Below are 13,389 nucleotides of genomic sequence, written 5' to 3' on the forward strand. Positions count from 1 at the left end.
AGCCCGCGAAAGCCGAGGCATCCTGACGCAACGTCTTATGAATATGCAAATAATAAGCCTAGCGGAAAGCGCTCTTATGAATATTAACGAGGGGGCGGGGAGGTCCGTCGCTGGAGAGGAAAGGGCATCTGATGAATATTAATGAGGGGGCGGGGCGGGGAATTGTAGGCTGGGAGGAGGTAGGGGAAGAAGAGGAATAGAATAGAATAGAATAGAATTATTTATTGGCCAAGTGTGATTAGACACACAAGGAATTTGTCTTTGGTGCATAGGCTCTCAGTGTATATAAAAAGACAAGATACATTCGTCAAGGATCATAAGGTACAGCACTTAATGATAGTCATAGGGTACAAATAAGCAATCAGGAAACAATCAATAATAATAAATATTTTTTAACTCGGCTCGTGCTGGCAATTTTGCTCCGACGTCCTTAGTTAAGGAGGAGCTGGGGCGCCCAGCACTCTGGAGAGCACCACGTGAGCTTCGTGGTCTTTCATCGGCCGGGAATGCTTATTATATGGAGCTGCCTTCCAGTCGTGGAATGTAGTTTCGTTGCCATTTCGTTTAGGTGCGCCTCGAATTTCTTTCAAGCGTCGAAATAAGCAACGAGAGGAGGCGCGCTGACGATGTTTGTTTGCCTTCGTTAATAAAGGGTTTGTCCTCGCTTAACAGGAGACGCTTCGCAAATGTTAAAAGAGATGCCGAGGGAGGGAGTACTTTTAGAAAAACAAACAAACCCCAAAACCTCGAATTCGCCAGAATAACCCAGAAATTTTTAAAAATGCACATTTTGGAAACTTTCTTTTTTTTTGCTTTTTCGATTCCTCCTCTGAATTAGAAGTATTGGCGGCAGTGGCGGATTAAGGCTCACTGGTGCCCTAAACCAGAGGTCCCCAAATTTGGCAATTGTAAGACTTGTGGACTTCAACTCCCAGAATTCTCCAGCCAGCACAGGTGGTTGGAGAATTCTGGGAGTTGAAGTCCACAACTCTTAAAGTTGCTAAGTTTGGGGACCTCTGCCCTAAGCCCCTCCTGTCCAAATCTTCATTGCCCCCCCCCCTTTTCTCAACTTTGTGGTGTCCCCCTTTGGGCCTGGCGCTCTAAGCACGTGCTTAGTCTGCTAATTGGTTTCAATACTGCACTGATGGGCAGCTTGCCAAAGGAATCGGCGCGAGGACTAACCAAACTTTTCCCGGCTGCGCTCCCCAAAGACTTTCTCAAAGCCTTAGAGATGATTAAAGGCGCCTCTTCGCCTTTAATGTCCTGCCGGGGTTGGTTCCTCCCGCCCCTCAGCCCGAGACTCCGCCCCTCCGCTTCCTTCATTGGCTCCTTTCGCTCCTTTTATTTCGCTTTTTGAGCCGGGCTTCTTCTTTAGGGGCCTCGTGATTGGCTGGTGACCCTGGGATCGCTCAGCCGCCGGGCGGGGGAATTGGTGGGTGGGGGGGAGAGAAGCTGCTCTTCCTCCGCGCGCCGCTCGTCATCCTGGCTGGAGGCTCGATGGCGCTGCGCCTTCTTTCCACTGCGGGCGCCTGTCTTCTTCTTCTGAGCGACGGCAGGAAGTGGATGGGTCGCCCGGCCGCGTCTTCGCTGCTTTAGCTCCGGCCGGCTTGTCAACGACGCTTCTCCTCCAGTGCAGTCTTTCACCCTCCCTCCCGTATTCTGGACCCGGGACGGAGCCTTTGCTGTCGCTGCAGGGATGGTCGGTCGAGAGACCCGGGCATGAGCCATAGCCAACCAAAGCGGGACAGGCCGCCTCCTCCTCCTCCTCCCTCGGGCTGCGAGGGAAGATAACAAGGGAGTTGCGGAGGGCGAGCGTGGCTTACGGCCGCAGGAAACGAAGAGAGAAGGGCCAGGTAAGGAGCTCCCTGACTCCTTTTAAGGTTGCCCTTAATCCTAGATGCCCCCATCGCCCCGACATGAGTGATCGACCAAGATTTCGCTGGGGCAAACTTTGGGGCCGGGAAGAAGAGATCTCTAGCCCAGCCCTGTCTGTTTAAAGCAAGCTGATCCCCCGCCTTTGAAGAAGGGGTTTGTAAATCCACCTCCTCCCTCATTTCCCCTCCCGGCACTTCTTGGCTAATCTTGAACCTGGTGGCCCTGATCTGCTTTCCTGGGAAGGGTCCTGTGTTTTTGTGCAAGAAGGAACAAGGATCGTTCACTGTTTTGAAGATTTCTCGTGTGCGGATGCGGCGATCTGTTAGTAATGCCCCACTTGGACCGTTTTATTTCCTTGAGAGATCTTCGGAGAGGTTCGTGCGGCGCACCCCTCTTGAGTTGAAACTCTCCTTCCTGAAATAGCATCCTTAGTTGTTGCTCAGTACAGTCGGGCCTGGCTCTCCGTGACCCCCCATGGACCACACAGCTTGCTCGAATGGCCCGAAATGTTTTGGTGTCAACATTTATTTTATTGATTTGTTTTGTCAAGCGTGTATAAGACAATTGATATAAGTATATACAAGATTATGAATACATGAAATGGATATGAATAAATGGGGTTGTTAGGACAGGGACGGTAGGCATATTGGTGCACTCATGCACGCCCCTTACAGACCTCTTAGGAATGGGGTGAGGTTGACAGTAGACAGTCTAAGGTTAAAGTTGTGGGGGTTTGGGAAAGAAACCACAGAGTCAGGTAGGGCATTCCGGGCATTGACCAATCTGTTGCTGAAGTCGTATTTTCTGCAGTCGAGTTTGGAGCGGTTTACCTTAAGTTTGTATCTATTGTGTGCTCGTGTATTGTTGCAGTTGAAGCTGAAGTAGTCATTGACAGGTAGGACATTGTAATAGATAATTTTATGTACTACGCTTAGGTCAGACCAAAGGCAGCGTAGTTCTAAGTTGTCTAAGCTCAAAATTTCAAGTCTGGTGGCATAAGATATTCTCTTACGAGTAGTGGAGTGGAGGACTTTTCTCATGTCTGGACTCACTCAATTGTATTAATATCCAATATGCAGCGTGGGTTTCAGACAGATGAGCTGTATTTGAGAATTGGTCTAGCAAATATTTTGTATGCTCTGGCTAATAGTACAGTGTTACCAATCCCACCAAAGGCCCTTTTACTTTCAGGAATGAATCTCTGCAGGGAAAAATGTTTCCTTTGCAAGATCCCAATGCTCTTTTTCTACCTCTTGATGTTTAGACAAATATAGGTAACTCCTACAAATCATTTAATCTGGAATATGTGGAGTTTTCCAGTCGGTGATTAAAAAATTACCTCCTCTCTCCACTAACCCATGCTGTGGCATTTTGTGTGTATTCCCTTCTGTAGTATGGTAACTTCTAGCAACTTCCCATTTATGTTTACAATTGACATGCTTTTTAGTGAGTGTTTTAGAGGTTAGACAGAATATGCTTTTCAACAAGCTTAATGTTTCAAAGGGCTTTTAGTGGTCTGCACCAGCGGGAGGAGGGGTGTTTCTGATTATGTAGAGTTACAAATTGTGGTAAGTTAAAATATAGTTAAAATCCACAACTTTTTAATATAATTAGCTTGGGATGCCAGATACAAAATCTTATGGTCTGAAATTGTATGTCCGTTGGGATAATGCTGAGAGTAGCAGTGACTCAAAAGAGGCTCTCATTCTACTATAGGGATTATGCTTCAGTCATAGATCTTTAATTTTGCTTTTTGGCTATACAGATTCCTTTTAGGGCATACAGTGGACTGATAATATTGTAATTTAGGGTGATTTTCGAATGATTAAAAAAGGAATACTGAGTTAATTTTATATGTAAATCTCTTCTGCCATATTTTCTGCTTTTTTCTTCTTTCGTATATGAAAGCTTGTCTTCTCTTGTGATTTCCAAACTGGTCACATAACTTTGCTAATATATTATGATCTAATTAATAATGAATTTCTAGTTGTTTTTCTGCTGTGGCAGTGCAGGAGAAGTGAATTTTGAGGCTGACTGGAGAAACTGTATTTGACTGAGTTAAAATAGAAGGTTCTTTCTCTTTCGTTTCCCCTCTTTCTGCCTCTTATTTCTGTATATAGAGATTTACTGTGTGGACAGTAAATCTTAACTGGTATTAGGAATGTAAAAAGTAAATAAATTTGTTCCCATGATGGATTACCTAACTACCTGCAAGTACAAAGCAACCAGCAAAGTCTTTTTTTTCTAAAGAGTCCCAGAAGGGAGTTGTTCCAGCCCATTGTTCATTGTGGTTGGTGATTGATCTGTCCTATGCTTTCACATGTTTTTCTTTATATAGCTTTAAAAGCATTTCAACTAAAAATACGAGTTACTAATAAAAAGAGGGCATATTGCTATACTATAGAAATGTTTTCCTTGAAAAAAAAAGTTGTAATCTATTGTGTAATAAACTATATGGTGGGAAAAATCCATGAAAAACATAGAAAGTAAAACATAACAACTGAACAAAATTATCCTTAAAATACCTAAATATATAGAATAACATGAAGCCATTGGAATGAAAAAAGTTAATTGTTGAAATGATACAACTTTTCCAATTTCATTGTTATGATTCAATTTTTAATTTTCAATTATATAGGAAGTTTTCAACTTATGACCACAATTGAGCCCAATTTTTTTTTTTTGCTAAGTGAGACATTTGTTAAATGAATTTTGCCACATTTTATGATCTTTCTTGCCACAGTTGTTGAGTGAATGATTGCAGTTGTTAAATTTTTGACAGGGTTAAGTGAATCTGGCTTCCCCATTGTCTTTGCTTGTCAAAAGGTAATCACATGACTCTGGGACACTGCAGCCGTAGTAAACATGAATCAGTTGTCAAGTGTCTGAATTTTGATCACATGATCAAGGGGATGCTACAATAATTGTAAGCATGAAAAATAGTCATAAGTCACTTTTTCAGTAGTGTTGTAACTTTAAGCAGTCACTGAACGAACTGTAAGTTGAGACTTCCTGTACCTAGACTATACAGAAACATATTGTCCAGTCTTACCTTTAATGCATAATTGACTCAAAGGGTACAGGATGATGATTTTTTTAAAACTTCAGATACGTTCTTCAGATGTGTAATACAGTATAACAGTGCACTTTAAATTTGTATAAAGGCTTTATATGTTTTGTTTCAGTTTTTAAATTCTTTCCTAGGAATCCCCAACTGGAATTTGTCCCGTTCATGCTAGCTGCATATCTGCCTTTAAACAAAAAATCTATCTAGTCACCATTATCTCACTGTCCATTCTCCTGGTCAGTTTTTTCCCATCTGAAAGCAGTATTTTTTCATTATTAATGAACCATTTGATAGCCGAGATTAACTTAAAGAATTTAGGTTGGAGTTGAGTGGTAACCTAGCTTTTCCTTTTGATTGCACTGTACTAATCCTCTAGCATGACAGGAAGTGTGATCGTTGTGACACTTACCTTAAATATTAGGAGACTTGCTGGCACAATTTACAGCATGATTAAATTATTGACAATGCAAGTATGGCACTGGAATGGAACTGTATTATTATTATTATTATTGTACAATTGTATCACAGCGGCCAGTTGTTTCGCCGGATTTGGCATTGGTTACTAGTCGGGCCCCACCCAGGGGCCTAGGACGTCGTAATGTATTTTCGTAATATGCGTGCAGATCCAAGCAGTGCGGCTTTTTGCATTTATTATTATTATTATTATTATTATTATTATTATTATTATTATTAATGTTATTATTATGTGGTTAATCTTTGGTGAGATTCACAGCCTTTGGGGCTGGTTCGTAGCCTAACAGCTCGAGTCCTAACCAAGGACCTAGGAACTGTTAAGGTAACGTCGGAGGATATAAGCTGTTCCAAGGAGAGTGGTTTTTTGTAGAGTCAGAATGTTCAAGTCAGGTAAATTTAGAATTTTCAAATAGTGAGGTAGCCCTTGAGGTATTGCTCCAAGGGCTCCAATTACAATCGGGACAACATACGATTTCTTTTTCCACAGTTGCTCAACTTCAATTTGCAAGTCCCGGTACTTTGTGGTTTTTTCTTGCTGTTTATCTTCAATTCTTGCATCTCTAGGTATTGCAATGTCAATGAACCATACTCTTTTTTTCTTTTCAATTATTTTTATGTCAGGTGTGTTGTGGGCCAAGTGCCTGTCACTCTGAATTCTGAAGTCCCACAAGATCTTGACTTTCTCATTCTCTAAAACCTTCTGAACCTGATGTTCCCAGTGGTTTTGGCTGTACTCAAATCCAAACTTTTGGCACAATTTCCTGTGAATGTAACGCGGTCATGGCGTTGTAGGTAGTCAGTTTGTGAAATTTTACTGTACCCACTGATCAAGTGGTCGACTGTCTCGTCTTTCTCATTACAGAGGCGACATTTGCTGTTGGTGGTAACATGTTGAATTTTTGCTTTCATGTAGTTTATTGTTGTTGTTGTTGTTGTTATTATTATTATTATTATTATTATTGCTCCTCTCAAAAGGCAATCACTGAAGACCTTGGGAGAAGGAAAACAAACTCTAAGGGGGATGAACTGAGATACTGTAATCATAGAGTCAAAAAGACCAGATAGGCCATTGAATTTAATTTCCTGCTTAATGCAGAAATCCAAATTAAAGCACTCAAGGCAGATGCTGCCTACCCTCCGAGAGCATACATCTAATGAAGAAAAGATCACTATTCTGAGTAATTGGTTCCATTGCTGAACAGCTGTTACTTCATGGAAGTGAAATTAATGAGATGCTTAATGCATTGCAAACCTATCAGAAATGCACATTGTGGATGCCAGATTTAATCTATTTTGCATTGTACTACAGTTGCAGTGTGAGTGGCCCTGATATATTCAGGATATTAAAATAAAGCCAGAAGTGTCTCCCAATCTTGGCAATTTTAAGATATATGGACTTCAATTCTCAGAATTTCCCAGCAGGCATCCTGGGAATTGATGTCTATATAGGCAATCCTCAACTTAAAACTGTTCATCTAGTGACTGTAGTTACAACAGCACTGAAAAAAAGTGACTTATGACTATTTTTCACACACAACCATTGCAGCATCCCCATGGTCACGTGATGAAAATTCAGATGCTGGCAATTGGTTCATATTTATGATGGTTGCAGTGTGCCAGGGTCATATGATCAACTTTTGCTACCTTCTGATAAGCAAAGTCAATGAGAAGGCCAGAAATTGTGGTTGTACATTGAGGACTACCTGTACATCTTAAAGTTGTCAAGGTTGAGAAAGACTAAATTTATGGACTACCAGTAAAATATGCACACTGATAGAGATTGAAATGCATCTACAATACTTCAAAATTCCTACTATTGCTTAAACCGCAGCAAATGTACTTAGATGATAATCTTCAGATAGAGTACAATTGTCTCTAAAGCTACATGTTATATCTTTCAGAAAACATTATGGTTGCACTCTAAGCAGTTTTTCTATGGGTCACTATGAGATTGCTTCCAGTAAACATGCATAAGGTTGTGCAGTCAGTGTAATGAAGCAAGAATCAAAAATTCAGATTAGTTGAGCTTCACCTAATCAACCAGATATTCAGACTGGATTTGACATTTTTATCCACTTAAGTCATTTCCAAGAGCTAGGGATTGTTAAGGGATGATGATGTTTTGTAGTATCATCGCAGGATGTAACCTGTTCCTAGTAAAGCAGCCTTTTGCAATTGAATGACAGTGAATTTTAATTGTTATTGTTATTTATTTATTTATTATTCATTGCACATTGTTAAAAAATCACTGTCACAAGACATAAGCTGCCTTTAGTAAAGTTGCCTTTGCCAATTGAGTGAAGTTGATTTTGTCAGCAGTGATGGCATTCAAACAATGCTCCAAAAATTTGGGATTGCATCCAAGGCACCTATTACTGTTGGTACTATATTGGCTTTCCTCTGCCACATTCATTCTATTTCTATTTGCAGGCCTTTGTATTTTGTGATTTTTCTTCAGTTCTTTTCTGGTGTCTCCAGATATTGCAACAGCCACTATCTAATCTTTTTTTGGCTTTTTATCGATAATTGTTAAGTCTGCGGTATTACATGGCAATAGCTGTCTGCTTGAATGCTAAAATCCCAGAGCAATTAAACTTTTTCATTTTTTGTTACTTTGTGGTACCCACCAGTTCTTACTGAGCAGATGTTTGTTGTGTGAAAAAGTTAAGTCACGAGGGGTTGTCCTTGGATAAAATGAGGAAGTACATTTGAGTGAGTGAGATATGAATATCGTGGTCAGATAAAAGACCTCTTTCTTTGTCACTATATTAGCATGACTGTTTATTTCAAGAATTTATCAGTAAGTTTCCTCTGAAATGGAGACTGGGGTTTTCAGAGGAACATGTTTTAACTTTCCAAGAAAATGTGAATTTTTTAACTGTAAATCTAGATGGAGAAAAATACAGAGAATGATGAAACATTTGCCCAAATTGTAAGAGGAATATCCATCTGAGATTTATTTCACTCCTTATGTACCACCTTCATTGCTGGCTTACTAATTTCTGTGCAAAATTTAAAGTTTTAAACTGAAATAGTTTTATTTATTTATGTTTGTTTCTTTATCAGAGAGCCTGTTTGGTTATAGTGGTTAAAGCAACAAGCTAGGAACCTCGAGTTCTAGTCCTACCTTAAGCAGGAAGCCAATGGGTGACCTTTGGCCAATCATTCATTCTCAGCCCCAGGAAGTAAGCAAGGTCAAACCATTTCCAAAAAACCTTGCCAAGAATACCCTCAGGGACCTTTCCAGGCAGTCACCAGGAGTCAAGACTGATTCAAAGGCAACCCCTGGTCTTAAAATGGATGCCTCAACCCATTGAGAGTGATTGGATTCTGACATACCAGCAAATTGGACCTTTTCTGACATGTACTGTTCATCTTTTGTATTTCCCTAGGAAAAGTCTTTCAGCTTTTCCCCTAGGCTACTAGCCACTTTTTGGGGGGTTATGAACAAACCATAAATGAGGAGAAGTAGTTTGTGGTTCAGTGGGCCAAGCAAACACATAAAAGATTTTTAAGGGAGCCCTAATACTTTTGCTGTTCCAAAAAGCAATTTTATGATCCAGTATTTTAATGACTATGTTGCTTTTTTAACATATATTTTTAACTTTAATAATTTGTAATCTTATCATAAATTGGTAATTGCCTTGGGAGAATAGATACCCTAACATGTGGGCTTAATCAGTCAAATATGACTCAGATGTCAGCTGAATATTCTTGAGAAAGAGCAACTACATGGGAAGCGTTGTTCTTAACAAGCAATTACTGAAGATTGTTTTAAGTATATCTGAGAGACAATGGTTTATACATATTCTTGCTGAAGAATGTGCTTTCTTGGAAACTAGGCATTACTGTATTTGTCACTTTGATACAAGTGGGTGCATCACTGGTGATTTGGGCTAGTGCTTCACTTAATCAGCAGAAAATACAAAGGAGACATTGAAAATATTACTGAAGCATAAACTGAAGAAAAAACAGGCAGCTGTGCTGATTTCATAGGAAAATGTTTAGCTAGAATCAGTAATAAAATAGGTTATTAGGCTTAGCTAAATATAATTAGCTTATGTAAATTAGCCTTTGAGACACTTAAAAATATGTAGGCTTGATTAATTAATTTATATTTATGTTGTAGTGCTTCAAGAAAAGGAGAGAGAAGAAATTTGTTTGTAGGTGCCCAGTCCACAAGAGACAGTAATTCAAGAAGCACTTTATGATCATAAAGGAGTTTTTTCTAGAAGAAACACTGACCTAATCTTTAAAGGTAGAAAATAAATTAAATTTTGATCTTTATGTGTTTTTTGTATTAAAAATTGGCACTCTACTTTCAACAAGTATAGGTGTCTTCAAATAACTGAAATGTAAAAATATTAAATTTCTGATGTTAACCACATATTACAGATTTGTTTGTATAGAACTGTATTATTCTACATTATTTATTTAGACGTGGAAACAGTTTGCTTAATGAAAAGTAATTTCTGTTACTTTAGGAGTTGTTTTTCATTTCAAAAAGTGTGGGAGGGAGCAGGAAAGGACCTTAGACTTGTAGTGTGGTCAGAAGTCTAATCATTGTAAAGTTGTTTGACAAGTGTGATTATGACCTTGTTTCAGCTGCGAATTCAGGGCAAAGTTTCTTTGTTTAAAGCAGCCAAGGGTAAGAGGAATGCCATCACTTGGTTTATGTCTTTGTTAACATACAAGTATGGCAACCTCTGTGAATAAAGTACAATTTTAGCAATAAGGGAAGCCAGTTTAAACCCAACATGTTCACAAGACAAGGAAAAAAATAAACTCTGCGTGGCTTTATGTCTCCAGGGTCACTGTTTACCTTTCCATTCCAGAATTGTTATAAGATAAATGCCTTACGTTAATTATAGTCTTCTGGTTCAGATGAAAAAAAAAATCTAATCACAGCTACTAGCTTGAAGTTCTTGGCTTGTTTTCATAGTGAGTGATACCTGTGGCTTTCTGATTCAACCATAATTAGAGTTCATGATTCCCAAGGGATACTAAGGAAAGGAAGAAGGCTCCATTCTATTGAACAACCCAACAAGATGTGTAATATATGTCCAAATTGGTTCCACCACAAAACCGCAGAGGACAAAATCGCGCTCGACGAAAGCGCGCATTTGACGTCATCACAGCGCGACGAAAACATCGCGCTGTGATCGAAAAATGTAAAAATAAAGTGAAAACCTTACCCTAACCCCCCCAAACCTAACCCTAAACCTAACACTAAACCTAACCCTTAACCTAACCCTAAATCTAACCCTAAACCTAACCGTTAACGTAACGCTAAACCTAACGCTAACCCTTAACCTAACGCTAAACGTAACCCTAATGCTCTAAACCTAACCCTAACCCTTAACCTAACCCTAACCCTAAACCTAACCCTTACCTTTATGTGAATCGGCTTGCTTTAATTTTAATTTTATTTCAATTTTTAATTTTTTTCGTCGCGCTTTGATGACGTCACATGCGCGCTTTCGTCGAGCGCGATTTTGTCCTCCGCGGTTTTGACGGGTCACGGTCCAAATTGGCTATTGGTTAAAAATTGTCTGCATCAACTTTCCAGATCATAGTCCAGCACAGTTACCTTGATGCTGATCTTCTGTATGAAGAATTTTCTGCCTTTGTAATAGAAATGTTAGAAAATATTTGACGTAGAAACATTGCGGTATTTATTATATTATCATTAATATCTGTATTTGTTAAAACCTGCAGCTTATTACCTGCAAACTTTGGCTTTTTTATGGATTATCCTGTTCCACCTTACTTTATTTTAGTAGAAGTTAAGGTTTATTTTCATCTCCTTGCTAATCAACCACAAATACTACTTTTATTATGCACTAACATCTAGATTGCAGCATGAAAAGCCAGAAAACATCCTGGAGTTGGTTTGCAGACTGCTGGTTGCTAAAGACTTATATTTCCTTTATTGTTGACTGCCCTTCAACTATTTTATTACAAGGTTAAGCCGTGGCAAACCTTTCTTATAGAAGCTTGCAGATAGAGACTGGATTTACATATGGTGCTAAGTCATATAATGTGATTTCTTTGGTTTCCACTTCATGTATCATAAAAGTCACCGTGGTTTGTAAACTAGCATGTCATGTGATTCTCCCTGTTTGAAGTTTATTCAGTACCCGTGTTTCCCTGAAAATAAGACAAGAGTCAAGAGTCTTGTTTTCTTTTGACTCCCAAAATAAGTGCTTGGTCTTATTTTCGGAGAGGTCTTGCTATTTTTGAGGGGCGGGAGGCAGCAAGCGTGGTCATCACATGACTGCTGCTGTGTTGCAATATTTTCAGGGGAGGGCTTATTTTAGTGCATGCACTCAAGAGCCCGATTGGGCTTATTATCCGGTTAGGTCTTATTTTTGGGAAACAGGGTAATTCAAAATATATGAACCAGCCCAAGTCTCTTATTTGAGGAATTTCTTTTATTTGACAGAGGTGATGGCTGCATGGCTGGGAACAGATTAGGGATAGATCATCTAGGAGGAAATCAATCTATGTAGTCTCTAAGAGATGAAAAGGACTTGATGGCACATAATCAATCTTTTACTTGAAGACTCTTCTCCTTTGTGCACTTTGGGATTTTCTCAGAATTCAATAAGGCATTTGAATGGACTCCCTTTCCTAGAATTCACAAATACCAAGCCACTATTTTACAGATGTTATTTATAATCTAAGCTTCTGAAAAAAGCATGAACAGACAGAAATTATTACTTATTAGGATCATTCCAAGAATCATAGTTGTAAAAAGATGGCAAAAAACAAGATACATATATGTCAAACGTCAGCACGCATATGCCATTCCCAGAGCAAATGTAGAACCCATTTATTTTGCAGCTGTATAATGACGGCGTCATTTAGAAAGAGGTGGGGAATTACAGGTAGTCCTCGACTTACAACCATAATTGAGTCCAACATTTTGTTACTATGTGAAACAGTTGTTAAGTGAATCACTGCAGTTGATAAGTTAGTAACACGGTTGTTAAGTAAATCTGGCTTCCCCATGGACTTGGCTTGTCAGAAGGTTGCAGAAGTTAATCACATGAACCTGGGACACTGTAACCATGATAAATATGGGTCAATTGCCAAGTGGTCGAATTTTAATCACGTGACCATAGATAGGGATGCTGCAACTGTTGTGTGAAAAACTTACAAAAAACTAAATCATTTTTTCAGTGCTGTTATAACTTTGAATGGTTGCTAAATGAACTGTTGTAAGTCAAAAACCACCTGTATTTAAGATGGAGCTGGCTCACCTGATGGTGCTGAAGAACTTCTGCCAGTATTTGCGAACTCTCCTTCACTGAGACAGTTACCTGTCATAGGTGCTTTATTTTATTTTATTTTATTTTATTTTGCGTAGAGCAAAGGGCATCTCAGGTCAGCCAGTTTATGCCTAAGTGACATTTTCCAAATCTATGGTTCCATGACTTAAAACAGTGCTTCTCAACCTTGGTCCACCTGAAGATGCGTGGACTTCAACTCCCAGAATCCCCCAGTCCATCTTCAGGTGGACCAAGGTTGAGAAGCCGTGACTTAAAGGCATTCCTGACATAATAGCAGCGATCAATTCCAAAGGCTTCAAAAATATCCACGATGGCTACAAGTCTTCTGCTAGTAACTATTACATTCTACTTCCCTAAGGTTGGAGAAGGTGAGAAAGCAGTTAAAGCTGCAAAAGCACTTAATTAAAAAGAAATTCAAATTGAAATGAGCAGTTAGAGAAATAAAGTGTTCCCTGAATTTTAGGAATCCCAAGGCGATAGTTTCTTTGGTAATACAGAAATTAAACAGTTTATTTCATTTGTACAACATTGAATTTGTGATGTGCAGTGTACAACCAAAATTAATATGGGTAAGACAGTTACAACATAGGGCATTCAAACAAATTGCAGTAATTGTTGCAATGAGCCAGTGACACCCTCCAGGTAGTCAGAAATATCCTCTTAGGAAAGTTCAATATC

At 39.3% G+C, this 13,389-nt stretch overlaps 1 protein-coding gene across 1 annotated transcript in view; it reads left to right on the plus strand.

Annotated features, from left to right (window-relative positions):
• The first annotated feature begins 1,447 nt into the window (after positions 1-1,447).
• TPRA1 (transmembrane protein adipocyte associated 1) overlaps positions 1,448-13,389 on the plus strand; it is a 35,546-nt gene continuing 23,604 nt past the window's right edge. Inside the window, exon 1 of the mRNA XM_032210680.1 lies at positions 1,448-1,853. The gene's annotated coding sequence lies outside the window, so the exon portion shown is untranslated. The remainder of the gene's footprint in view (positions 1,854-13,389) is intronic.

The sequence above is a fragment of the Thamnophis elegans genome, chromosome 2, assembly GCF_009769535.1.
Source record: "Thamnophis elegans isolate rThaEle1 chromosome 2, rThaEle1.pri, whole genome shotgun sequence".
NCBI classification, from domain to species: Eukaryota; Metazoa; Chordata; class Lepidosauria; order Squamata; family Colubridae; genus Thamnophis; species Thamnophis elegans.